This window comes from Stigmatopora argus, chromosome 21 (assembly GCF_051989625.1).
Source record: "Stigmatopora argus isolate UIUO_Sarg chromosome 21, RoL_Sarg_1.0, whole genome shotgun sequence".
Taxonomy (NCBI): Eukaryota; Metazoa; Chordata; class Actinopteri; order Syngnathiformes; family Syngnathidae; genus Stigmatopora; species Stigmatopora argus.
Window position 1 is genome coordinate 4059862 of NC_135407.1, and position 25380 is coordinate 4085241.

Consider the following 25380-nt stretch of genomic DNA (forward strand, 5'->3'; position numbering starts at 1 on the left):
TGTTTGTGCTTAAAAAAAAAGAAGGGTTTTAATATGTTCATTTGTTTCGAGGAGTGTGCAAAGTGTTCCTGGGGTCTCTGTGCTCCAATAAGTGAAGTACACAAAGGGAAGTCAGCACAATGTAGCAAAAATGGCAGCCGGTTTTGCCGTGCTGAACCCGTAAAGGATTTAGTCGTTTCCACCAAAATTCCCTAGTAACTAAAATGTGTGTAAATATGGCATAATCAAGCAATAAACCAATAACCACCAACTAAACCAAACATGCAACTTGAATAACTACAATACAAGTTACATTAGAAATAACTCCAATGAAATCAATGTATCCGATGACTAGATTAAATCAATACAATTTTATAATGTACAAACTGAATACATTGTTTAGTTGTTTTCAAATTATTGTTGCTCCCAAAAAATAACAATCTGGATTGTTTTGTGTTTTTTTTTAGCAAGCTTGCTTCTGGAGTTGGGACATTGGAACGCGAAGATTAAACAGCAGCTGCCATTAAGAGTAGGTATCTGTTTTAAATATGAATCACCCCCTCTTCTAGTTCAAGTTGTCCGCTAAATAATTCAGCGCCGGGGGATGCATTATCGTCTTGATATAAATGTGATATGAGTGGAAATCGGGACGTGTGACTGATGATAATTGAGACGATAATGGGGGTAAAAAAAAGATGGCACAATTGCAACAAATAGTATTGAAATGCTCAACAAATGATGGCACTAAAACTGGCCAGACATCTTATTACGACCACTTGTGTTGGCCTAACACTAAACAGCTAACATTAATCACAAGAAAAATTCATTGTGATTATGTAGTAATCATGTTTACCATAGCAGTTATGATTAAATGTCCATGACCTTTGATCCCACTGGGGCCGCTGCATTAAAACGTTATCGTGTAAGGGCTCCGACTACCACATTTCGAATTGTTTTGGGAAATCGTGGACGTCTGGGCCAAGGAGGAAAAAGACTGACCATCCTGACTCGCTCTCATTGTGCATTGGGTTTGAAGTAAGTCAATTGAGTTCATGTGTTGCGGGGTGAAAGAGTGCAAATTGTTTGCCGTCTCCAAGATTATCCGTAAAGATGGCGTTGCCCTTTTGGAAAAAAAAATTGGAAGTGGGCATTAACAATCAGTCTTGTATCATTAATGAGATGAAACATTTTGTCATAAGAGAACACAAATTGTTGAAGTGCAGTGTGCCGCTTTCATCTGCAAAACGTCGGCAGCGAAATGAAGTTGTACAAAAAGCACTCTTTGTGCTAATATGGTTAATTTTTATGACTTGACAAGTATGTAATTATGCGCAGCACTGCCTTTCAGATTGTATCATAGTCAATAAGCGACTGTGCTAATTTCATTCCCCTTTCGACATATTTGCGCAAAAAGATTCCGTTTTGGTGGAGGAATTAAGATGCCTTGACGGACATCTCTTAACCATCCGAGACCCGCCGCCCATCGCCTTTCCCTCTCGACGGACTTGGATACGCCATTACATGTTGGTTCAAGGTAAAAACATGCATCTTTTTTCTTTCCCGCATAAAGACAGGCAGTTCAAATTAGATGTCTATCGCCAACAATGGCAATTAATGTGTTCAAACAGCAACTAATATATGATGGCTATTCTGTGTTCTGGAAAATAATGGAGACCATTTTTTTTTAAATAAAAAGTTAATTTCCCTGAAATCAAATTCAATATTTGCCCAGTTCCCCAGCATAGTCCTTCCTAGCTACCATAAACGCACAATGACCGAATCCAGCGTACATCAAAATGTACACACGGCGCTCGGAGCGTTTGACTGGAAGACGAGGCAATAGTACATTATCATGCGGCTTGTCAATAGTCATGAAAGAGCGGGACGTTCAAGAACAGCCATGCGCGAGGACGCCGCAGCGCCACGCCACGCCACGCCACGCCGCGCCCGATCGCTAACGCCAATCTCCATAATCAGGATGAAACCGCGGCGCGGCTCTCGCCGATGAGTGATTGATTGAATATGAAATAATGAGGGTTTTCCGCTTCTCTGCCGGTCATCTAAAATTCTGCATAGCAATGAAATGGAAATTTTATGCAATGAGATGGATTAATGTGACTCTGGCAGCATTTTAAGGTCCTAATGCACGGCAATAAGCAACATAGGTTGTCTCTGCCATCACTGAGGCTTGTTTGCTGTTGATAGGCCATTTTAGTGCATTACTGTCAAAATAATGCATGTCTGTCTGCCTGCGACCATTCCACCGTCTTAACATGAAACAATTACAACACGGCACTTCTCAAACTATTTTAGTGCTAAAGTGCCACTGGAGACATTTGCAAAAGTTGTTGAATTAAATATTAATTCGGGAGGGGGGCATAGGCCTATATATAAAAATCAATTTTTATTGTTTAATCTAATGTATTATTTACTTGGTTTTTGTCGGTCTAGCAATGAATTCATCTTAAAAATAGTGGAAACATGATAAGGTATATTTTTAAAAAATCATTAGAAATGTTGTCATCACCCCCATAAATGTAGTTCCTTAAAAAATTGAAATTTTTAAACAATTTCTCCCTCCACTTTTTGGTGTGAATCCAAAAAACGTAAACAAATATGATTGCCATATAGCAAAAGTTCATTTAATTTAACATGAATATTTAAAAGTTATGTTTTACTTTTTTTTTAAGTAAATATTTTTTTGTAATGCTAAGAATTTTAGAATTTGTGAACGTATTTATACCCCACTTTATGGTGTATAGCCATATAATGGAATGGAAATGTATGTATGCTTTATGAGCAACATTTTAAATATGGTTGATCTGTTACTTGTATTTTGAATGTTACACTTATATTCTGCCATTATTGAAGCATCAAATATTCCTACCACTGATTAGCATTGAGACATTTTGAGTGGTTGCACACGTTCGCCTGCTTGGTTAATCACATTGATGTCAAGCGGTATTTACAGTTTTTGGCCAGCAAAACGGCATATTAGAAGCCCAATTAACATTTTTGTTGCCTGGGGCAACCTTGGAGTAGATCGCATCTGTTTTTTTTTTCAGGCAAGCCAGCATGCTGGTGTGTCCCATGAAGCAAATTTAACTTTAGGACAAAGGAGACACATCCCATGATTAGCATTCTCATTAATTTGTCGGCTTTCATTTAAATCTCATTTTAAACGCCTCAAACCGTGAGCGCTTAAGCGGAATAATATTGTTGTGATTTCAAAATGGAGCGTCACGCCTCTTTACCAGAGGGTGTGGCCACCCCGTCACCGACTCATTAGCATGAAAATATAGATCAAATGTGTTGCAATTTTATAGACAATCAGTCCATCTTGTCACTTCTTTGCTTGAATTTAATGTACTTTTAAAAGTTGGGAACAAGTTAAAGGATGTTGTCAGCCGTGATTGAGTTATAATAGCAAAGATGAGGAGAAGAGATAGCGACAAACTTTTACTGCAGACGCTTTAAAGCAAATGACGTGACGGCCATCAAAGTCCGGATCAAATCAAGGCGAGGAGATTCACGACTAAGATGAGGATTGATCGACTGTTCAATATTGACCAGCTTTTTCTTAATTTCCTCTCCCTCTGCTTCGGATGAGACCTTCACCTGCCATGAAAGCGTTGCTCGTCCCGCCTTGGCAGCCCCCCTAAATTATAGAAAACGCGATTAGCTTTACACTCTGCCGGATTTCCGAATACTGCTGATGGCTGACGTTTTCGCCCTTGGCTGTCTGATAAAATAGTGATGACAATTGTCTTCTTTTTGGATTTTGTCAGCATTAGTCCGAATGATGGAAGACATTCGGCGTGTCATGAATTGTGTTTGTATCTTAATGAAATGGCTTGGATTTAATTTTCGACAGGATTTTTTGTGGTTGGGACACTGGTCACGCATGTGTTTGGATTGTATCAATGCTATTGTTTGAAGTACGAGCTGAACGTTGATCAGTTTTGCTTGGGTGTGTCTCATGGGCAAAATGTACTTTGATATAAGCACTTAGAAATGCCAACGTTTGTGCATCTGTCTAGAATATACATACCTGTCAACCTCTGCCGATAACTGCCCTTATAAATGATTATGATTCCCCTTACAAACCCCCCAAAAACCTTACAAACACCGTACGACTCGTACGAGTCGTACGGTGTTTGTAAGGTTTTTGGGGGGTTTGTAAGGGGAATCATAATCATTTATAAGGGCAGTTATCGGCAGAGGTTGACAGGTATGTATATACTAGATTCAAATGTAGTTGCAACTGTCTCGGTCAATTGCCTAAAGTTGATTTGAAAGGCCAACTTTTAGTGTTTTACTTTGTAAGTTATATAGTTCGATTTTTTTTTGCCATAAGTGTCAACAAGTTAAGCAAACATTTTTCTCGGTCATCCCATCTGCCAAAATTGGAACGATTTTTCACACAAAGCCAGACATTGGCATTAATTATTCTGGCTTTGTTTGGCAAACTCCAGCTAATAGTTCACTCTCGTCAACTTTTATTTTTTTTATTGTTGTCATTTACAGGATCACATACATTAAACTCACTGTCGCGGCTGTAAATAGTTTGTTGTAAAGTCGTGTTCACAATGGAGCTTGTAAACATGAGCCCAACTGCGCTTGGGTCAAACTCATTTCCATTAAGTCCTAAAGTAAGACATTTAAATTGCAATTAGTGCATTTTGGATGCTTGAATTCAAAGCAGTTCAATGGATGAGTGTGACAGAACTGCAAAATGGGAAACTTTATATTTTGAATAAGATTGTACATCAGCTGGATTGGATATCAATTACTGTCAATGGCATTGAATGAGTTTAAGAATCAAAAATGAGAGTTTTCAAGTTCCCAATGATTTAAATGTAATAGTCTTAGTATTTACAGGAAATGACAGCAATGGCGCACATTTGAGATTTCCATGAATTTCCAAAACATTCTAAAACGCTCAACAAATTATCAAGCGTATGTCCCCACATGCCAGTCTTCTCCCCACAGAGTGCCTGGTGATGCTAATTGACGCTTATTGATTAATGTTTTAAATCCAGGCATCCACTTAGCCTTGCCGTCAAGAAATCCCGACGTTTGATTTGCTCTTTCATGGCGTTAAGCGGCGCGCAAATGACAGCCGTGCGTCTCCCATTCCTTTTACTCATCGCGTTTCATTATGTTTGGCTAAAGCGCCCGCGCCATTAGTGCCGCTGGTAACATAAGTTATGAATGAGGCGCTTGGCACAACACATCAACACTCGGGGCATCAGCGATGACATGACGAGATGCGCGCTAGTCTCCCTTCAGCGGGGCTCGCTACGCCAAAAAGCCGACCTTCTTTACATGCTCGCACGTCTAATCGGAGCCGAAGTCGATCGGGCTCATCTCGCCATCAGATGGTTTGTTGCTTTCAAGTCCCCATGTGAGGATTAAACACATAAAAGCGAGCTGAGTTCATGCTCTGTCACCATGGCTCTAATGGGATTTACAGATCATTATGTGGGGCTTTAGGGAAGAAAATCCAACAGTCAAGTTTTGACGTTTTTTTTCTCTTTTTTTTTTTTTTTACATTTATCTCGCTATTAGCAGCACATCTTGGGATTCATTTGAGTCCTTCAACCTCCTCCTAACATGACTTCATCACTCAGATGAGGGATGGGCATGAAACGATTGCGAATGATTGTTAAATTTTGCATTTATGTGATTCATGGCTGCAAAACTATGGCGTAATGAGCAGACTAATTAGTTTTCTAATTGCAAGATGTCGCATTTCAAGAGTTCTCTTCTGTCCTTTTCACTATTTCTGTTACTATTTTAGCCGAAAGAGAGCAGGATTGAAACAGCACACAGCCTTAAAAAAAATCCCCAGCATTTCTGTCACACATCCATCATTTTCAATCGATGTAAGAAATCTCCAGGAGAAATCAAGCCCCAACGCTAATTGCATTTTCTGCATGAAGTACGATCTAAAGCAGACATTTCCCACTGCTCGCCTGGATAGGAGTCACCTGCGAAAGCCCCGTCAATCACCGTGACTGGCACTTCTCAAGTCGGCGAGCCTAATTTCTGTCTCTTTTTGATTGGTTTGTCAGCTTTTATCTGGGGACCCCATTTGCTTGGCTTTTTCTTTACCCTGAAAAGGACCTGTCAGTCAAGATGACTGACAGGACTCAGGCCCTGTGTGGGTAAAGGCAATGAAATGATTCCCAGCAGCTTCCTTCTCTGTAATGCAATGTTGTCATGGTGGCAATAGGATGCACATTTGATTGTCTCTGGAAAAGTTTAGTCAGTCACTTGATAAGTTGCTCATATTATTAACATGTTTTGATGGCAAAACAACACTTGTGAAAGGATAATTTTCACCTTGAAATAGGATGACTTTTCCAAAAGTGACCTAAAATACACCAAAATGGGAGTATTTCATTTCATTTGACTGGATTGAATTACACTTCTATCACTGTCAATGGCTTTGAGTTAAGATGGGATACCTTGAGACAGTTTTCAGAACACTAGCTCCGGCATGAAAGTATCAGGCTCTTAAATTCCGAGTGACTCATAATGGAACGTTTCTGACGACGACGTGACTCAACTGCGCATCACAGTCAGGCTCGCCAGTTTTTTTTCCCCTAGTCGCTGCTGGAAAATCACCAAGTTGCCCAGCTGTTCTGCCAAAACAGGAAACTCTCGTACCAATTGTTCGAACTGACAGGTCTGCAATGACCTTTGAATTCCTAAACTAGTTCAAAGACGAGAAGAAGAAGCCTTAACCGCGACTAGCTGTTTCCTACATGTGACAATAATCTTCCATATCCTTCATATGTCTGGACTACAGTTGTAATATTGTTAAAATTTAAAAAAAGAACATGTGGGAACATGTTTTATGATGTGTTGGCTGTAATTCCAAAATGTATGTTGGACACATAGACAACATTGAACAGAATACCTACACTGAAGTCATCCAGCTGTTCTAATAAGAAAACCATTTCTTACAATGTGTTCTTAAATATTAAGCAAATGATTAACTCCGCCAGTTAGTGAAACCTACACAAGGCAGAATTCACGTATTTTGTTTTGAGTATATATTTGTAAATATGTTTGTGTTAATGATAACACAAGATGAGATAAAGTGGTTGTCATACTTCTAAGATATGTTTGCAGTATGAAACGGAAACCTGATTAAATCATTGATAGAAGTGCTGGTAAGCATGATTTGATTTTAAAGAAACCCTTTAACATAGTTTTCTTTTTCATTCCAAAACATTACGCTCAACAGTTGTTCAATACATTTAACAAGTTAAAAAAAATTATAGGCATTTTCTCCCATTACACCAACAACAGGTGATCATACTGCATACTAGTGCCATAAATGGTACAAATCTGCAATGAGACTGTAATTATTCATGAATACGGATCATGAGGCCCTTTTGACAAAATTTGAAAAAAACTTTCTGTTGCCAAAGCATCACAATGCAAACAATGATTTCATCCTTCTGTTCTGACAAGCATAATAAGAGACTTCAAAAAGCCATTTAAAAAGAGTTTGTTAACAACATTAAAAGAGTATTTCTGGCAAGCTAAGTACCGTCTTCGTCCTCCATGTGACATCAATCGCTTATATGTATTCATATTTCTGCGATTTGGGGTAGGGAGCCAGGAAAAACATCCAAGCTACGGCTAAATTTAAAGAAGTCTGGCCGGCATCTGACATCAGCCTGTAGGCAAGCACCAGTCTCTGGTGCCAGTAACGACTTTAAATGGGAAGTGCTAACACACACGTACTATATGTGCACTGGAAAGGTCAGACTACAGTGGTCCAGATGGGATCTGACAAGAGCTTTGGACCAGGCCCTGTAAGCAAGACTGGATTTTTAACAGATGTTCTTGAGGAAGAACCGGTTGGGTGTCAAGAGTCACCTAAGGCCTCTTTAGACTGAGAAGGGAACCCTGTGGTATTATTAATGTAAATATAGAGGTCAGTGAGAGGGTAATACTTCCCTCAGAGCATGAATAGGGATTCCACCATAGGACTGGTGTCTTGGTTTTGACTCTTGTGTATCATGAGCGGTTTAGAAATAACACTGTATTGTTAAATTTTATAAGGGATTTCAATCAGTTCGGCTGTTTAACCTGGTTTACAACACAAATAGTAGCTCTGGCTCGCTCTAGTTTGGGCTAGTGAACCTTTACCCGAAGATGTGGCTTGAATAGTGATTCCACCATAGGACTGGTGTCTTGGTTTTGAGTCTTGTGTATCAGGAGCGGCTTAGAAATAACATGATGTGGACTGTATTGTTACATTTTATAAGGACTTTAAATCAGTTCGACTACTTTACCTGGTTTACAACACAAATAGTACCTCTGGCTCGCTCTAGTTTGGCGAGTGAACCTTTACTCGAAGATGCAGTGGAAGGTCGGCAATGAACGATCATGTTTTCCGTGTGGTCATTCACCACCAGGCCTTTCTGTTGCAATTAGATTGCACCAGTTCACCAGTTGCGTTCTTAATACGTCTAGTAAAGCTCCGGTAGTTCAGTCAACCTCTAAAATAAAACAAAATAAGCAACAATCTCTGTCGCTTTGAGTTCCATGCCCCTTTTTCTACAGTAGTATCAGCGTGCTAGTTTGTTTGTGTGCGCCGCTATCAGTGTAGTAGTCGTGCGGGCTTATCGGTGAGCTGGCGCTAGGACGTTCTTCGGAGAGACCCGCCCGCTCGCCGCCCCACAAGGGACGTTTTATCTCTGCCGGTGTTCCACATTATTGATGGCGGCGTCCGTATTGACAGGCGCCGACACGTCAGGGAAGGCAAAATAGGAGTTTGATATGACATACTGTGGCTCTCAGCAGGACCCATAAATAACGTTGACACATTTTTGTATGCATGGAAAGGCTTCTGATTCAGCCTCCCATAAAAAATAAACTTCTATTATGGAATGTATTTGTCAAGTGGCGGCGTGATGGATGGACTCGTGTTTAGCGCTTGGCAGGTGGATGCGACCCGCCTCGCTGGGGTGGATTCGCTAAGCAAGCGGGGGGGCTGGCGGAGGGAGGAGGTTGTCGATGCAATTATTCAACATGAAGGGGGGGAATCATCTCAGCACCTGCTTTCTCTTTCCCATCATGCATTATAGTGACAGCATCCTTTCTTGCTGATCGGAAACATACTGGCGTACAGTAGATGAGACACAGAGGACAAACACGACAGCAGATTGTCTTTGGTTTAAACTCGGCAGGCTGCGAAATTGCCTTTTTTTAACACACATGCAAGCTATAGTAGTAATAGTCGGATTAGGAATCGGAGAAATATACCTGGATTGTGCTGATAAAAGTTAATATTGATCTTTCGTATAGAAATACTGTTAATTGACCATATACAATGAGTAAATCTTTTTAATGCACAATTTTACCTCAAAATCTATTTTTGCGTTTCACAGCTAACCTGCACAAGTGTTCCCAGTCCAAATAAAATCTCTAATCCATTCGTCCCAAACATCCCGTTTTGTTCATTTGCGGTATGTTCCCTTACTGGAAACCAACTCACTCTCTTTTAATAAACGATGATTTGCATGAGCAAATAAATGAGCTTTCCATCATCTCAAACGAACAAACGATGGGCGGAATTGAGCCCAAAGATGGAAAACTCCTCCTTATTCACTCATTAAGGCGGCAAATACATCAAAAGATCTTTACAATGATCCTCATTCTCACGCTCTGACGCTTGGCCGGCCCAATTAGAGGGACAAAGGAGGCAGTAATTACAGATTTTAAAGAAGTAGAATACTGTATGTAATCGCATGGATCAAAACACAATTAAAACTTCAGCTCAACCTGTTATCGCTGGCTGATGAGCTCCAAACCGCCCAACCCCCACGTCTCAGATCTTAATACTTGAAATCATAAGGCGGATGTTTTGTTTGCCGACGGATGTGTAAAAAAAAAAAACTACCTCTCGCGCACAACAGTAAATTAATCGCACCGCTTATTTCGCCGCCCCGCGGACGTTTAATGCCGTATGTCATGTAATTGGCTGTCGACTTCAATAATTGATTTGAACAAATGTGAAATGGATGAGAGGGTCTAAGTGTTCTCCATCACACGCTCTCTCGGTTCAGCAAGTTCACAAGCGACTGCTCCGAGACGCCGACGAGTCGAACGGATTTGTTGATTTCTTGGGATCCGATTGCCGGGGAAAAAGTCGGCGCCATTGGTCATGGGCAGACTTCTGTTCCGATCCGATGAATCCACTTAGACAGTGTTCTTGGCTAACTTTGTTAACACACAATATGTGGTCTTTAATGATTGGAAGTTAGCCCATGTTATCAATGGCGAATAGCCATTTTAGCATTTATTTCTGTCAGAAATATAGGAAGTCTTCTTTCCATTTTCTCCAATTGATTTTACATCAGAACTTCTCTTTCTTTGAGAAATAATACAAAATAAACATGATTTTTTAGTTCTTTGTGGTTTTTCTAAGCTTTTCCAAGGGTCTAACTAGCGATTATTAGTGTGGATTACTTTTAGTGGACACATGACTAAATAGTTTTGTGATTCGAGAGTGAAATTCAAAATTGCTCAAAAATATATGGATGTTGAATAGCGAAAAAGCAGACTTAATGTATTCAAGAGCTCACCAGTGTCACACTTAACAGAAATATACTAAGTGGGAGGCAGCCGCAAACTCGATCAGTCTTGCTAATGAATTCCCTAAAAATCAAATAAGCCATGTTAAAGACAACGTACTACAACCAACTATTTTTATACTCCTCGCCATGTTATGCTTCCTCCCTTGTATCTCATCCCCACTCGCGCTCCGTATTTCGGCGTATCGCAGCCTCCTTGTCATCACAATGAATTGGATTTGTCCCCTTCAGTGCAAACAACAATAGACGAGCGCCGGGGACCTTCACGGAAAACAAATCGCCGCCTCCCGTCGCCGGCGGGGGAATAGTTGTATACGTGTCTGCGCACATGTGCGCCCGTGTCGCTGATGTGGCTGAGGGCAGCGATGAGGAAGAGGCCCGTGCCACCGAGGCACCCTGGGTCGTTTATTAACATGTCACCCTCGCCTATCTGCGCGGCGAGCCAGACATCCAGACGAATGATGTTCATAATAATAAGGAGCCCCATGGTGACACTATGAGGTCTGCGCCGCTGTCCGTACCGGGTGCTTCTGTTTTATTAGCACTCTATGCAACAGTGGAAGGGTTTTTCGATGCGTAGTAGTCGTAGTTAGGAATTTGTGCTGGGCTATGGGTAGTCACGCTATAACATTCTTGCTTTACCATTAAAGGCAATAGACGTTTCTCGCCATCAATGGTAGTCGGTGTAGATGGCGAGTCAATAAACTTTGCTCGTAGTTTATCACTCTTCTGTTTTGGAGTTTTCAAATTTGTTTGTAAGAATCACTGAAAAAGTTGATTTGTTCTGAAAATGAACAAAACGGCTGGAAAATTGGTGTTTTTTAGGGTGAATTTTCAACGAGATTAGCTTATTTTTCACAATGCCCTTTTTTTGTCTTTCCTCTCAACCCTGAACATTTTTCCCCGCTTGGTAATAATTCATAGCTGGAGTTGCGCATGGGTCACGATGATTTAAGCTAATTCATTCATATAGGTTGTAACATTTTAAATGAGATGCGCTCATGTGAGAGAGAGGTCCAGGATGGTTGCTTTCACTTGCGTCTATGAATTAATGATCTGGCCAACCATGAATTATGGTGGGGGGTGGCATTGGCAGCTGGCAATCACGCAACCCAGTAGAGGTTTGGTTTGCACTTTTTTTGGGACACAAATGAAGGCAACACTAACTTAATCTGAGGTTTTATCTAATCAGAGGAAAAATGTGACTAAAAGCATTGGTAATGACCAAATTTCCATTTTCAGATGGTATTAACACTGGTATGATGGCGTTTTGTCAAAGTTCACTGCTAATTCGCACATAATAGCCCCAATGACATGGTAATATTTCAGTTTGAGGAGCCAGCTGTAGACAACTGCGACTAAAGACTTTTTTATCACATGAATCGATGACATAAGAAGTAGAAAGGCCCAAAGAACCACACTTTATAGAAAGAGTTTCTTTTTTGGATGGAATATGACCATTTTAGCCAGAAGTTGCAATTGCCCTTCATAGTTATTAATACTTGTCTTGGGTAACGACATTTTAGCATGATACATAGTTTTCAGTTGGAAAAAAAAACAATTAAAGCAAGGATGTAATATGTTATCTAGGGTCATAGTGTCACTATCAGAAAACGTATAGACTGCTTGGCCTTGGCCAACCAATATAGGCTGAAGAAGTTTGATTATTTTCAAATTTGCAGTTAAAAAGTGGGTTACGGGAGCCTTTTTGTATTCATTGTTTTTAATGCTATTCTAAATGATTTGATACGCATGCAAGAAAGAACAGATCAAAGACTTTTGCAACCATTCTCCCCCCCCCCCGTTTCTTCATCCAAAGCAGCGTTTTGTCCTGGCGCTCACGTTTCGCCGACTGGCGTTAAATCTATTAGGTAAATAAAGGAGGCCCGCGTTTCCTCGAGGCAACCCGAGTGAATTTAGCGTTCGATTAGCTACCGCCGTTTGCGTACGACCTGTGCTTATTAGAAAAGATGCCGTTGTAAGCTTTCACCCAAAGCAATAAACTGCACGCGCGTGCAAATGGTGATTATGATAAGTATGCTAATCTCCTCGGCTCATCGCCGTTCGCTTTAGCTGCGGAAATGTGTTCCCTCCCGCATGCTGATAGCGTGGAAATACATTGCCAAGTTGGCATGGCACATTTTTTTTAGGTGCTGGCCAAAGTGCTCAAACTTCAGCAGGGGTTGGAACAGTAGCCAATAATAGCCTTGTACACGTAAAGAAATAATTCTTTTTAGGATATTGTGTCCCTAATAAAAGTGGTTAATGACAAATGTGCTGAATTTTTACCCCCAAAAAAACCCATCCCCAATCATTTGGTGCTTTTCATGCATGCACTGGGTCAACGGGAGATAACAGAAACAAGTTTGCCCGGCAACAGCCTCATTCCATGCGAGCCATCAAAGTTTTATGGCGTCTTTCACTCACTAACTTGATTTTTAATAAGCTGTCCGTCAATGCTAATGAGGCGATGAAGTAACCGGAGATGCATTTAGTTATTTTTTCTGACCTTTTAAGCAGTAATTCACTCATCTCGCCGTCAATCTGCCGTGTCAAGCGTCCAAGGACGCCGGCGCAGCAGTAAATATTGTTTAAGGACTCAACGCTGTCACCTGTAAACACCCATTACATTACTTCATAGCGCTGCTATAAACAAGTCCTCTTTAGGTTTGTAAACGCTTGATTCACACTGCAAGGTCCGTGGGACAGTTCTTCTTGGAAATGTGTAAAAAGAAAGAAAATGTCTGCCAATGCAACAAAGCAGTAAGATCAAAATACATAGACTGCTAAATAGAAACGTGATTTTCATTAAGGTCAACCATGCTGAAGCTCAGGTCAAATATACGCAATGTAATGTTTAGTATTAAATGTTTTGTTAAGATCTATTTGAGAGCAAACTAACAACCAAATCCTATTTGTCGAAAATATCGGATTTAGGCGTTTAATCTGAATTGACTACCTACAAACCTAATCCCGATTGAAGAACCAGTTTGTTTTGGAATCCTGACCTTGCATCACTCCAACAAAGGCTTCGAAACGTTCCCGTTATTGCCCGTGACGCCTTTTGACCAAGGTCAAATCGCGATCGTCGTTCTGTCACAAACAATGGAGGGCCGTGTGAAAGGAAAGACAACAGCGTGCCCAAAATAGATGTGCTTAATTATACCACATAATTCAATTTAGATTAATAATTAATGCCTCCTTTCTCCGACTAAATATCTATAATTAATCAACAAGTCCTAGCAAGAGCGGGCTAATTGGTTTGAAAACAGCAACCTGAATGCTTAATTTGTGACATCGCTAATTGCGGGCGTAATCAAAGGACCGCCCTGTGGGATTTGACGAAGAGGTTGTTAAATGGAGGTTAGCGTGATCCTTTCAAAGCGGCGTCGTGACGGCTCCATTTAGGGAGCGGACGACTACGGCCCGTGACACGGAGCGTAAATGGCAACAGCCGTGCCGCATTAAGCGCGTCTTGATGATAAACACCCATGATTGATTCAACCGAAGAGTTTTCCCCACTTAAGGGCAAATCGGAACACGGTGACTCGGGTCTCCTGAGCCTTCGCTGTCACTCCGTTGTTCCGAACACGCACACAGGCTTGAAACGCCAACTCGTGACGTCTTTGTAAAACTCCGCCCATATGAATATGCCGACTATGATAAAAAGGCCGATTCTAAGGTCAGCAATGAAGATTCGCTGTGGCAGGGGTGGGCAAACTATTCCACAAAGGGCCGCAGTAGGTGCGGGTTTTCTCAATCCAACTCACAAAGAAGACACCTTTTCACCTATCTGGTGTCCTACAAGTGTAATCAGTGGATTGCAGTCAAGTGCTTCTTGTTTTCTGCAGAAATCTCATTGGTCAAAGTGTCTGTGCTGGATGGGTTGGAACAAAAACCCGCACCCTCGAGGACCGGTTTGCCCACCCTTATTAATGGAGTGTTCAATTGAAACTCTTGGCATTTTACAGTACATTTCTACTGATCGGAACATGGTTACAAACTAGTAAAGTTATCTTAAGTGCCTGTTTTCATTATCTTATTGCTAACCATCTAAAATAACTTGGAGTAATTTCTATTATGGTTAGTGGGTGGTAACATTATCAATTTCCTTCATTTACTAGGTACCCCAACACATAGACTGTGACTTAGCTTAGCAGTTAAAATGTTAAATCTGTTTACTGTCGGCTTTACTGAATCCTAATTTAAAGGTGAGTCTCTTCCCTTTCCAAGGACTCATCGTACATATATTTTGGACACCATCCACATATCCCCATCCCACGTCCATGTGCCAATTACACCTTCTGAAAGTTACATTCCAAAGCTAAAAATAATGACTCCGAGTTCGCTGACTAAGCATTAAGGACTATAGCTAATGGCGTCGACGGGAGAGACGCATACGTCCCTTTTGTCATTAGCACCCGGCGTGAACCCTCTACTTTCGCGACGCCCTTTACATGCACCCGCCCGGGCCATCAATCACGCCAATCAATCCCCGATGGTTGCCGTGTCTACACCGGCGACGACTGAGCTGTCGTATGACACTTGAAATCAATTAGAGAAATTAACTCCTTAACCCTCACGCAGAGATGATGGACGACGGTTAAAAGTACTCAAAGACTTGAAGTGGAGACGGTGAGAGGAAGGACAACAGGGTTACAGTGTTCTCCTACTATGTAAATCGTGATTCAACCTTTTTGCCTCGTCTATATATTGGAGATTGGTATTTCCAATTATGGACATCCTTTGTTTCCTTTTCAGCCGCTTAGACTTGGAGAAACAAGAATTTAAGTGTCTTTATCGTAGCAATTTTAACGTGCCACATGGGAGTTTTCGAATTCAGTGACCCAAAATTGGCCTAATCTGTTGAAAAGCTGAATGTAGACAAAACATAAACATCCTTTTTGCACTTTTTTGTGCTTTTCAAATTGCTTTTGCAGTGTTTTTGTGTCATTTCAACTTCTTAACTGCACAGCTGTGACCAAATAACAAGGATTGGCTGCTTTCATAAAATAACGTAACCCGATCAATTGCCACCGCCATCTATTTGAACGTTTTTCCCCATCACTGCCACCTTGGTCGGGGATCAGATTAGACTCTCCCCAAGTTGGCAGACGCGGACGACGGGGCATCGGCGACGCGTGTCCGCTCTGATATTTCCCCTCTATCTGGCGCCGGCCGATAATACGAAAGCCCCCTAATGAAGCTATTGTGCGGCTGTCCGAAGCCATTGTCTTCCCATGGCAACTTCTCCTTTTCTTTCTCGCTCGACACATGCTCCCCTCGGTGATGAGCGCACCTGTAATGGCCACGTCGCTCCTCGTCTGTCCTCCTTGTTTTATCCGCCCGCTTCGCCTGCGCCGCCGCCTTATCGTTCTTCTCAATTCCGGACAGTTTTCCGCTATCTACATAGGCAATTTATTTTTGTTGTTTTCTTCCTTGCTCGGCCGTTGCTGCTTGGCTTTATCTTCATAGCAGAGATTGTTACAGTTTAGCCAACTGACGGGAGACGAGCTAAATCAAACCAGTGCACTCGGAGGGAACACTTAATCGGGCTATTTTCTTTTTGGGGGGGAAACTTCAAAACAGTTGTCATTGAGACAAACGTCCTCTATTTTTTTTTTTAACAAAGCTCTGTATAATCGCCACAAACTTTTGAATCGGGGCCAATTTCCAGTCTTGCCATTGCCATCAGTCCCTCATCAACAAAAACAATACTTTGAACAAGCAGGATTATTACTTGGACTTTAAAGGACATTCTTTCCTCAAACTTAGCATGTTTGCGAATTGTTTCTAAGTAAAATTAGAACAATCATACCCGAGTATTTTTTTTTTTAGATGTCGGTAGCCAGCATTATCCTGCTTTTATTGAAAATGGCAAAGAAAGCGAGAACGCGAATCCGTGTCTGACGCGCTCGTCACGGCTCGAACCCACGCCGACGTTTAAATGTCACATTCCGCAGGAGATGTTACACTTTATTTGCACTTGGAAATACACTAAATGGAAGTCTGTGCGTGTGTGTGTGTGTGTGTGTGTGTGCGTTTGTGTGACTGCCTTCTTTCATTTCCAATTTCACTGTGCAAACACGACGCTTCTGGAGGAATATCACTTTCCTTGGATTTCTGCGTAAATTTTCCCTTTCATGCCATGACTTCTCCGGCTAGCGAGAGTGACAAGTTAGTAGACGGCACGCGACAAACGACGAGTGCACCTTATTTCTCCCCCCGCCAAACCCCCCCACCCACCAGCGCCCCCTTTTTTTGATGCTCAAGTGCCTTTGATGTACTGAGAGAGGCTGACTCGCCTTGCGGCATCTACCGCCAAATTAGCAGTGGCACCCGTGTTATTCACCGTCCAAATTCTTAAACGATCCATGCTTGTTTGTTTCGACAGGGATTGCCAAATAATGGTGCGTGCGGCTAATCAATTATCAAATTAATTAATTTGAGTTGAGTAATTAAGAGACAGTTTTGACAAAAAGCAATGATGAAATACACTTTTTTTTCAATTCAAAGACGACTGTCATCCCCGAAAAGTTATTGTTTTGATTCTTCATTGACAACAAATGCCCCGCCTTCTGCTATGAGCCAATTACGTGAAAGATCATTTTAAATGTGACCTTTTTTTTATTTAAATGGTTATTACACATATTGGTGCCCGCGGCTAATCAATTATCAAATTAATTATTTTGAGTTGAGTAATTAAGAGACAGTTTTGACAAAAGCAATGTTGAAATAGACGACTGAAGTTATTGTTTTGATTCTTTATTGACAACAAAGGCCCCGCCCTCTACTATCAGCCAATTACGTGAAAGATCATTTAAAATGTGACCTTTTTTTATTTAAATGGTTATTTCACTTCTCTAGGCCATAAATAAATAATGATTATCCTCAAGAATTAAAAAAAAATGGTTTTCACGCCAGAAAATAGTATTATAACGATAAATAACCTGATTTATATCGCCGATTAGTCGCCTAGTTGCAAAAACAATTGGTGATTCGTCGCCAAAGTTTTTTGTTTAGCATTGGACATTTAGGATTTGCGTTTTCCAAAACGCCACGCCACTGTAATAGCAAAACAAGCATTTGTGCTCTACTCTATTTGTCAGGTGTGCCTCCTGGTGATGAAACCAGGAGAGAAAGCCTTGCACCATCGGAACAACTGTCCAGCTCTAATCTTTTTATGAGCGATATGCTGTTTTTAATGAAAGCCCCTCGCAGCAGTCGGCAATCAGCTCGCCATATCGCGGCTTATTTTTCATCCCGCTATTGTGATGTCATCACCGGCCACGGACATCATATATAATTCGCCCCGCGTTATGACAAACTGCGCCCCCCGGGGTCGGCGCTATATATGAAACGCCTTTTGGGCCCGCCATCAAGTCTGACGCTATTTGCGGCCGGAATAATCGCCCGCCGGCTTGTTGCAGGATTCGTCAAACAATTCAGAGCGCGTAGAATAAACAGTGAGGCATTTTATACCGCTGCATTAACGTTGAGTGAATGGAATATCAAGGCTATTTTGTACGTTTTATTATTTTCCTTCCACATTTCTCAACCGACATTCCTCAATATTCCTTAAAATTCAATAGATTTTTCATATTCAAGGGGAAAAAAACTTTAGAGGAATGAGACATGATAAGAGCATATTTTTCACCATGACGTCTTTTTACACCGCTGGGCAAATGAGTCCCTTGTGCACTGTTCATAAATTCCAGATTACCGTATTTTAACTATTCGGCGCATCGTATTTTTAGCCGCAGTGTCAATAACGAGTGCTATTTCTGTATTTTACATACACAAAGGACGCACCGTTCTTTTAGACGCAGCTAGTGTTGATGCCGATCGCCAGGCCACAATCAATTGGGTGTATTGACAAAAAAAACCTATATATCCCAGCAGTCACTGCGCAGTACTTTATCTACGGGAAAATAGTAGAGTCGGGGGCTGCTTGCCGTAGTTGTCCTATCGACTGATTTATTGTATTTTATCATGATAACAATTTTAGTATTGGTCCATATATAAAGCGCACTGGATTATAAGGCGCCCTGTCTATTTTTGGAGAAAATTTAAGACTTGTGTGCCTTATAGTCGTGAAAATACGGTACCTACACTTGGTTGTGTAGATTATCAATAATCAACGTAGATTATTTTGGCAATTTCTACATTTATGTTGAGTGATGAGTACAAAATCAACTGCTGATATAAAGGTTTCATGCCAGAAAAAAAAACATTGTACATTTTGGCTGTCTACCGTTACGCCTCCACCATATCTTTCTTCCAAAGACATTCATACGCCAGTATTTCTATCTTTTTTTTTGTGCACTTGACTATAATTTGGATATTTCTGATGTCTCGTTTAAGCGGTTATGTTATTTGCATAGGAATTTGACCGCGCTGATTAATTCCGTCGGGCAGTTCCAAGATGATAGCGTCTAGATGTGGATGGGCTGTCGTTCTTGAAGATACGCGTGTGCTCATCTTGCCAAGAAATTGTCTGTTGTTCCCCTCAGGAGACTCTTAAATTGTCAGTGCCAGGCAACAACTTTATGTTCCCGAGGGAGAGATCCAAAATACCCTGGGAATCAGGCATCATTTAGCCCGTTAGAGCCTTTCTCTATGCCTGGCAATCAGTTTTTACCTTTTATATTCCTCATACGCGCTTCCTACCTCCGCTGTACAATCGTTCAATCTTTTTGTCCTCTTTATTTTGATGTTGAAGCGTTGTCTGAGCAGAAAAGAACGTATGTTTACTTCTCAATTTCGCTTTCTAAGACCAGCTTTTGTTCAGATCCGATTCTGCTGCAATTGCGCGATTCCACTTTGGTGTGACGCCAATCGCTGTCATTGAAATTGTGATGTATTCAACTTTTTCTTGGAGAAATGAGCCAGTGCAGTACTTTGCACCCAAAAGTGTCGCATTACAAGAGTGAACGAGAACGACCGCGATCAGGATGTGATGACTCAATCTTTTGACAAGGCTGGCAAAGTACGCTCAAAAGAGGGACGGCTGACGAGAAGCTGCCACCGCTCGTTAATTCATCGACGGAACGCGCCACGTTTCGCCCGTGAGGAATGAGGCATGTCTTATAGGTTGGGCCTACATTAGTTGATGCTACCCAAGGAAAAAAAAATGGTGGACAAATTGATGAAGCAAATCTTTCGTCAAGATGCGAAAGTTTCATTTAGCATTCGGGGTGAAAAAGGACTTGGTTTGTTGGTAAAATATTGCTCCTTAAATGCCAGCATTCATCCTGCGGGACACGATACCAAAAGGGTGGGTAGTGGCATTGCAATTTTTATGGTAACTATGGCAACGCTAGCGCCACTTTCACATAATAAAAGCCTTTTTGAACTAGGGTGGCTGACAGCAAATTACCACCTTTTAGTGCCATCGAAAAATACAAAATGGATTGGACGTCTTGCGTCGTCAATGGTAGTCAGTAGTTAATAACAGTTTAAAAGTTTCTATTCAACACTTACTAAGAGTAATAGTATAAGGAAATGAAAACCAATACGATAATGTGTTCATTTTTCGCTCCATTCAAGGTCACAGGATGGGCTCGTCCTCCGTCGCTTATCTCACCCGAATTCTTGCATCGGAGACGACAGAGAGAAAATGGTTGCGCGTTATGTATGTACAGTGAGACGCACACAGATACACACTCGGATCGTGGCGAGGAGATAGAGATAACCCCAGAAAAGCACTCACACACACACACACACACACACCATAAGTAGTTCACTTTATCAGCAGCAAAGGAGAGCTGGCAAACCATCGCTTCGCCATTGTTAATCGCTCTCTCTCGTCGTCATCCATCTTTTTTCCTCCTCCCTTTCCTCGCTCACTCTTTTCTTTGAAGCCCACAATTTAATAACCTCAAGTGCTGTCAGAGGAGGCGTTGAAAAATGGCTTCTATAAAACATAACGGCCTTAATCAGAGTGTGCCTAGGATTCTCCCCGCCGCCGCTGATTTACCCCCCCACCGCCCCCAACACACACACCTTCCCCCCCACACGATGATCCCCGCCTCTAATGAATTAATGTTGAAATATGCAGGGCCTCAGTAGTCATTAGATGCGCGCCGGCAGACATGATTTAAGATGGCGGCCTTTTATATGCAGCGAGACGGGGCAGGTTGGGCCAAGCCGGACAGCCGTCGTCTTGACCGACCTGGATCGAGGGTGATTTGCTCGTCTGCAGGCCCGTTGTCTTATGTTTGATTTTTTTCCTTTTTCACGCACCTTGGTGATTTATAGACTTTTAGCCACCACGTTGCTAGGTTTCAATGTCCCTTGAACGTTTTTAACTCTGCCAGTAAGTGAAAGTCAGAGGTTATAGTTTCAGTGCTGTGTCTATTTGTCTGTCTGAATTCAAGAAAACTCAAGAATAACAATAAAGGGATTATGATAGAACTTCCAAGAGATAGTTTTTATATGAGCCAGAACACGTGGCTTTATTTAAGGGTGTATTTATACCTAAAAAAATTGTTTGTGGACCATGGTGAAATCGACGGCATTGTAGCGTCGCACCAAACTGAAATCACATCATTTTGTGTGGCCCGGGAAAGTAAATCATGAGTGCCAACTTTCTGTTTTAGGATCAAATTAAAATGAAGAGTATAGATGTATATTAAATTTCCTGATTTTCCCCATTTTAAATCAATAATTGTAATTTTTTTGTCATTTTTTTCTGTTTTTAGTTCAAAAATCATTTAGTAAAATCTAAAAATTATATTAAAAAGCTAAAATAAACACTGTTTTAGATCTATAAAAAACTGAATATTCAGGGTTTTTAATCCAGTTCTTTTAATCCATTTATTTAAAAAAAATCTAAATATATCTAAAATGGTCCGGCCCACGTGAAATCAAGTTGACATTAAAGCGGCCCGCAAACCAACCCGAGTCTGACACCCTTGTGTTAGACTGTTGTTTGGTTAGCAGTACTTTGACTAACATGGAACATTGAGAAGATGAAATGTCTTTGAAATATTTTCACATATCAAGGTTCCATTACTATTCAAGATTTGCCGAATCTGTCCCGCAAACGCTAGTAGTTGGATTATCCATATCAATATGATGCGCATGAGTGTCTCAAGCCGGAACTCCCTGATTGTTTACTTCCGTATTTTACTGTGTTACCTCTTCAGACAGTTTTATCCAATTTTTGAATGATGTTTGAGTTTGTTGTCAATGCGAAAAATAGCAATATGAACAGGAACCACACTAAAAAGACTGGACCAAACGTCATTTTAATGGAGACCGTGAACTATTTCCTATATGCCCTTGAATGGAGTGCTTTGGATTTTACAGGAAGTCATTCTGTGGAATAACTTGCAGATACATACTACATGCTTTGATATACTGTTTTCTTTCTGACATGGCTGCCCTTTCATAAGTGGCAAGATGGAGCTGGTCGAGTCCAGCCAAAATAATGGTCTTGACTTACCTGATGGGACACGAAGCTGAACCAAGGGTGATTGCTCACTACATGCTTCTGTGTTGGTGTCTTTTTGATTGTTTTTTTGCTTCGCTCATGCATCACGAGGTGATAAGTTGAAATTTGCGCTTTATCTACTGCCTCAGTGCAGTGCCCGCTTCCCGATGGACGTTCATCATCGCGCACCCTCGCCACGCCCTTTGACCTGTAGTAACATAGCCCCCCCAGCGGTTGAAGCTTGACTTTTATGCAGTTCTGGGTTTAAGCGATGAGTTCAGCAGAAGGCATCGTTCTTTCAGGTATCAGCAGATGTGAAGATATTTTGAAGGAAATAGGGAGTTGACCTAGCATGGACGACAATATATGGCTTGGATTGGGGGTAAATGGCTACGATTTTCAGACTAGTTCATTTTGTATTCAATTGTGGTGGTCAATGATGCACTTGAAATACAAAAATATTTTAAGTTACAGCTAATACATTACTTTTACTATTGCTGTCAATGGCACTAAAACAGGGATTTTCTCTGTCGGATCTTCTAGTCAAAACACACTGGACGTCAGGCAATCTATGAATCTTAAACAGGCATCGCCGTCAAACATTTTTTCCTGACACTTGATTAGAAAATCAAAGTGTTCCCATAACTTTCGCCCAACATTTTTTTCTGACATTGTTTCATGATTGTCGGGCCGTTCTGTAATCGATTTCCTTTGAGACGCCGCTGTGAAGTTGTGATCACACAATTTACAGGCTTTGGCTACAATGGTGTCCGAAATTAATTAATAAATTCAGGGCTACACCGCATTGCTGCTGTTCATCAGCGGGTGGTAAAAATAGCTCTCATTATCACAGGTAAATTAACACTTTCATTTTTGTGTCAAAAAATTAATTGTATCCCTTAACAGCTACTCCCATGAGGATGTGAAAGAAGAGAATAGGGAATGTAAAAAAGACAAGAAAAAACTACAGTGTGGACCACCAGGAGTGCTAATTGATGCTTTCAAAGAGTTGCGTCAGTGTTGGTGTCGTTCCGCGCCGCCATTCGAGTGTCCCGCAGCGACGGGATGCAGGTAGAGCTCCCGCATTACAAATGTGCGAATGTCAAGTGTGGATCTAGACACCCCGATGGAGAACTTCTCTTCATCTTCGCTTAACCAGGCGGGTTGACCGCCGAAGGCGCCGCGCACTCGTTTTTAGTCCGACAGCGTGATGAGTGGCATTTCCCCTCGCTTAGTCGCTTGTTGGGTATGAATGTCGACTTCAAAAAAGACACGACAAGCACGAGTCAACAAGCGAGGCGGGAGACAACAGTGGGAACAAAGACGAGATGCGTTACGGCGGAAGATTTGATTAAACGCGTTATTCTGTCCGTTTTTGGAGGAGGCTAATAAGAATGGAAGAATCCAAGCAGTTAAACCAAGGGTGTCAGACTCGGGTTGGTTCGCGGGCTGCTTTAACATCAACTTGATTTCACGTCATTTCATTTTAGATATATATATATTTTTTTAAATGGATTCAAAGAACTGGGTTAAAAGCCCTGAATATTCGTTTTTTTATAGATCTAAAACAATGTTTATTTTAGCTTTTTTTTAAATATATTTTTAGATGTTACAAAATGAACTTTAAAAAAATGACTAAAAATTACAATTATTGATTTAAAAGGGGGATAATCAGGAAATTTAATATACATCTATACTCTTCATTTTAAGTCGGCACTCATGATTTACTTTCCCGGGCTGCACAAAATGATGCGGTGGGCCAGATTTGGCCCCCGGGCCGCCACTTTGACACATGTGAAGTTGATTAAGCAAAATAATGTATTGGCTGACTTTTAATGGCAAAAAACGTGCAATCATTTTGATTTTCAAAATGGTTTGGGTGTCTATCGCTAAGTTAAATTGAGGCAAGCATCATTTTGACTGTTTGATAAGTGTTACCAATTTAGACTTTTCGTATGTGATTGTCAATCACTTGACTAACATTATGAACCATTCAAAATGAAAGTCGTCCTCAATTCGTCTGTGTACTACTATCAAATGTTTTTTTCCCCAAGTTCCAAATTTGACGAAATTCTCATGACACGTCTTGACGTCGGGGAGAATATATGCCCACTTTGTGGTGACATGAATGACATGGCGAGTTAATGCATCACTCCGTGCCCGTAGCCAACCCACTGATGAATACCACTGCATTAGCTGGGCCATTAGCACGTTTAAGTTGCCTGTAATGCCCGAGTGCTAGTGACACCTTTGGGTCCCCGCTCCACTTAAGCGGCGCGTCAAAGTGACGGCTCTGACACGCCAGGTGACGCAATCCCACTATGGCCGTCAGCGGAGACCTGAGTGGGCTTCCATCACCTGGAAGAAGATCAGGTTGTAATAGTCAAATCTGTGGTTTTCGTCATATGGATTGATCCAATCCAGATCAAAGTTGTAATCAACTTGAATTAAGTCTCATTTTTTCTGCTTTTTCAAATAACAAAATTAACAATATTGGTTTCATGCATGAAGAGCCACAGTTTTTTGCAATTTCAGTAACCCAAGCTGGTCAGATGAGTTTTCATGATGTTCCAAATTTTAAAGGATCCTGCAAATTTGATATCGAGGGAAAACCCTGACAAGCTAATGATTGACATCTAAGCTTCTTTTGCGCACTCGCCACGGAAACCAATGTGGAAAAAAATGGTGTTGTCCGACACCCTTCTTAGAGTGAATTGAACTCCTTGAGAAAAGTGACTTTTCACAGTCAGAAAATCACAAATGGCATGAAGTGCTTCATCCCCTTGGCTCAATGTACTCGGCACTCCCAGTTGACAGTAAATGTGGTCATTTGATGAGCTAAGTTTGGCCACACGAGCCCTTACGGCCGCATTAAATGAGGGGAGCGGGCAGAATGATGGCCGCACATCCGTCACTTTAATCGCTTTCTTCATTATTCAGTGGATGGCCGCCACCTGCTCATACATGAAGGCTGTCAATGGCGATGACGCCGATGAGACGTCTCCAGGTCCAGTTTGAGAGAACGTCTTTATTCCTCACTTTAACAGGAGCATCGCTTTTATTTTTTTCCCCCCTAAGAAATTAATTGCATTCCCATTGGTCCGATTTATCTTTGGAGATGAGATCATTATTTTGTCTTGTGCGAGTTGCGTCATTATGATGAAAATCCCAGGGAAGAGTTTTCATGTGGGGTTGAAGGTTGAAGCCTTTTTATGATCTGTTATGTTTTGGGAACATTTTGTTGGGTCTCAATTGGCATTTAAGATATTAATGACGTCCACAGCTGTGATTACTAATATATAATAATATATTTTTTAAATACTTATGGTCAAGTACAAGTGT

General features: G+C 41.2%; 1 protein-coding gene across 2 annotated transcripts in view; it reads left to right on the forward strand.

The window, feature by feature from the left end:
- Positions 1-444: 444 nt before the first annotated feature.
- The window catches only part of LOC144067302 (teashirt homolog 1-like), a 64932-nt gene continuing 39996 nt past the window's right edge, over positions 445-25380 (forward strand). For both annotated transcript variants that reach the window (XM_077590916.1, XM_077590917.1), the window contains exons 1-2: positions 445-508; positions 1394-1513. The gene's annotated coding sequence lies outside the window, so the exon portion shown is untranslated. The remainder of the gene's footprint in view (positions 509-1393; positions 1514-25380) is intronic.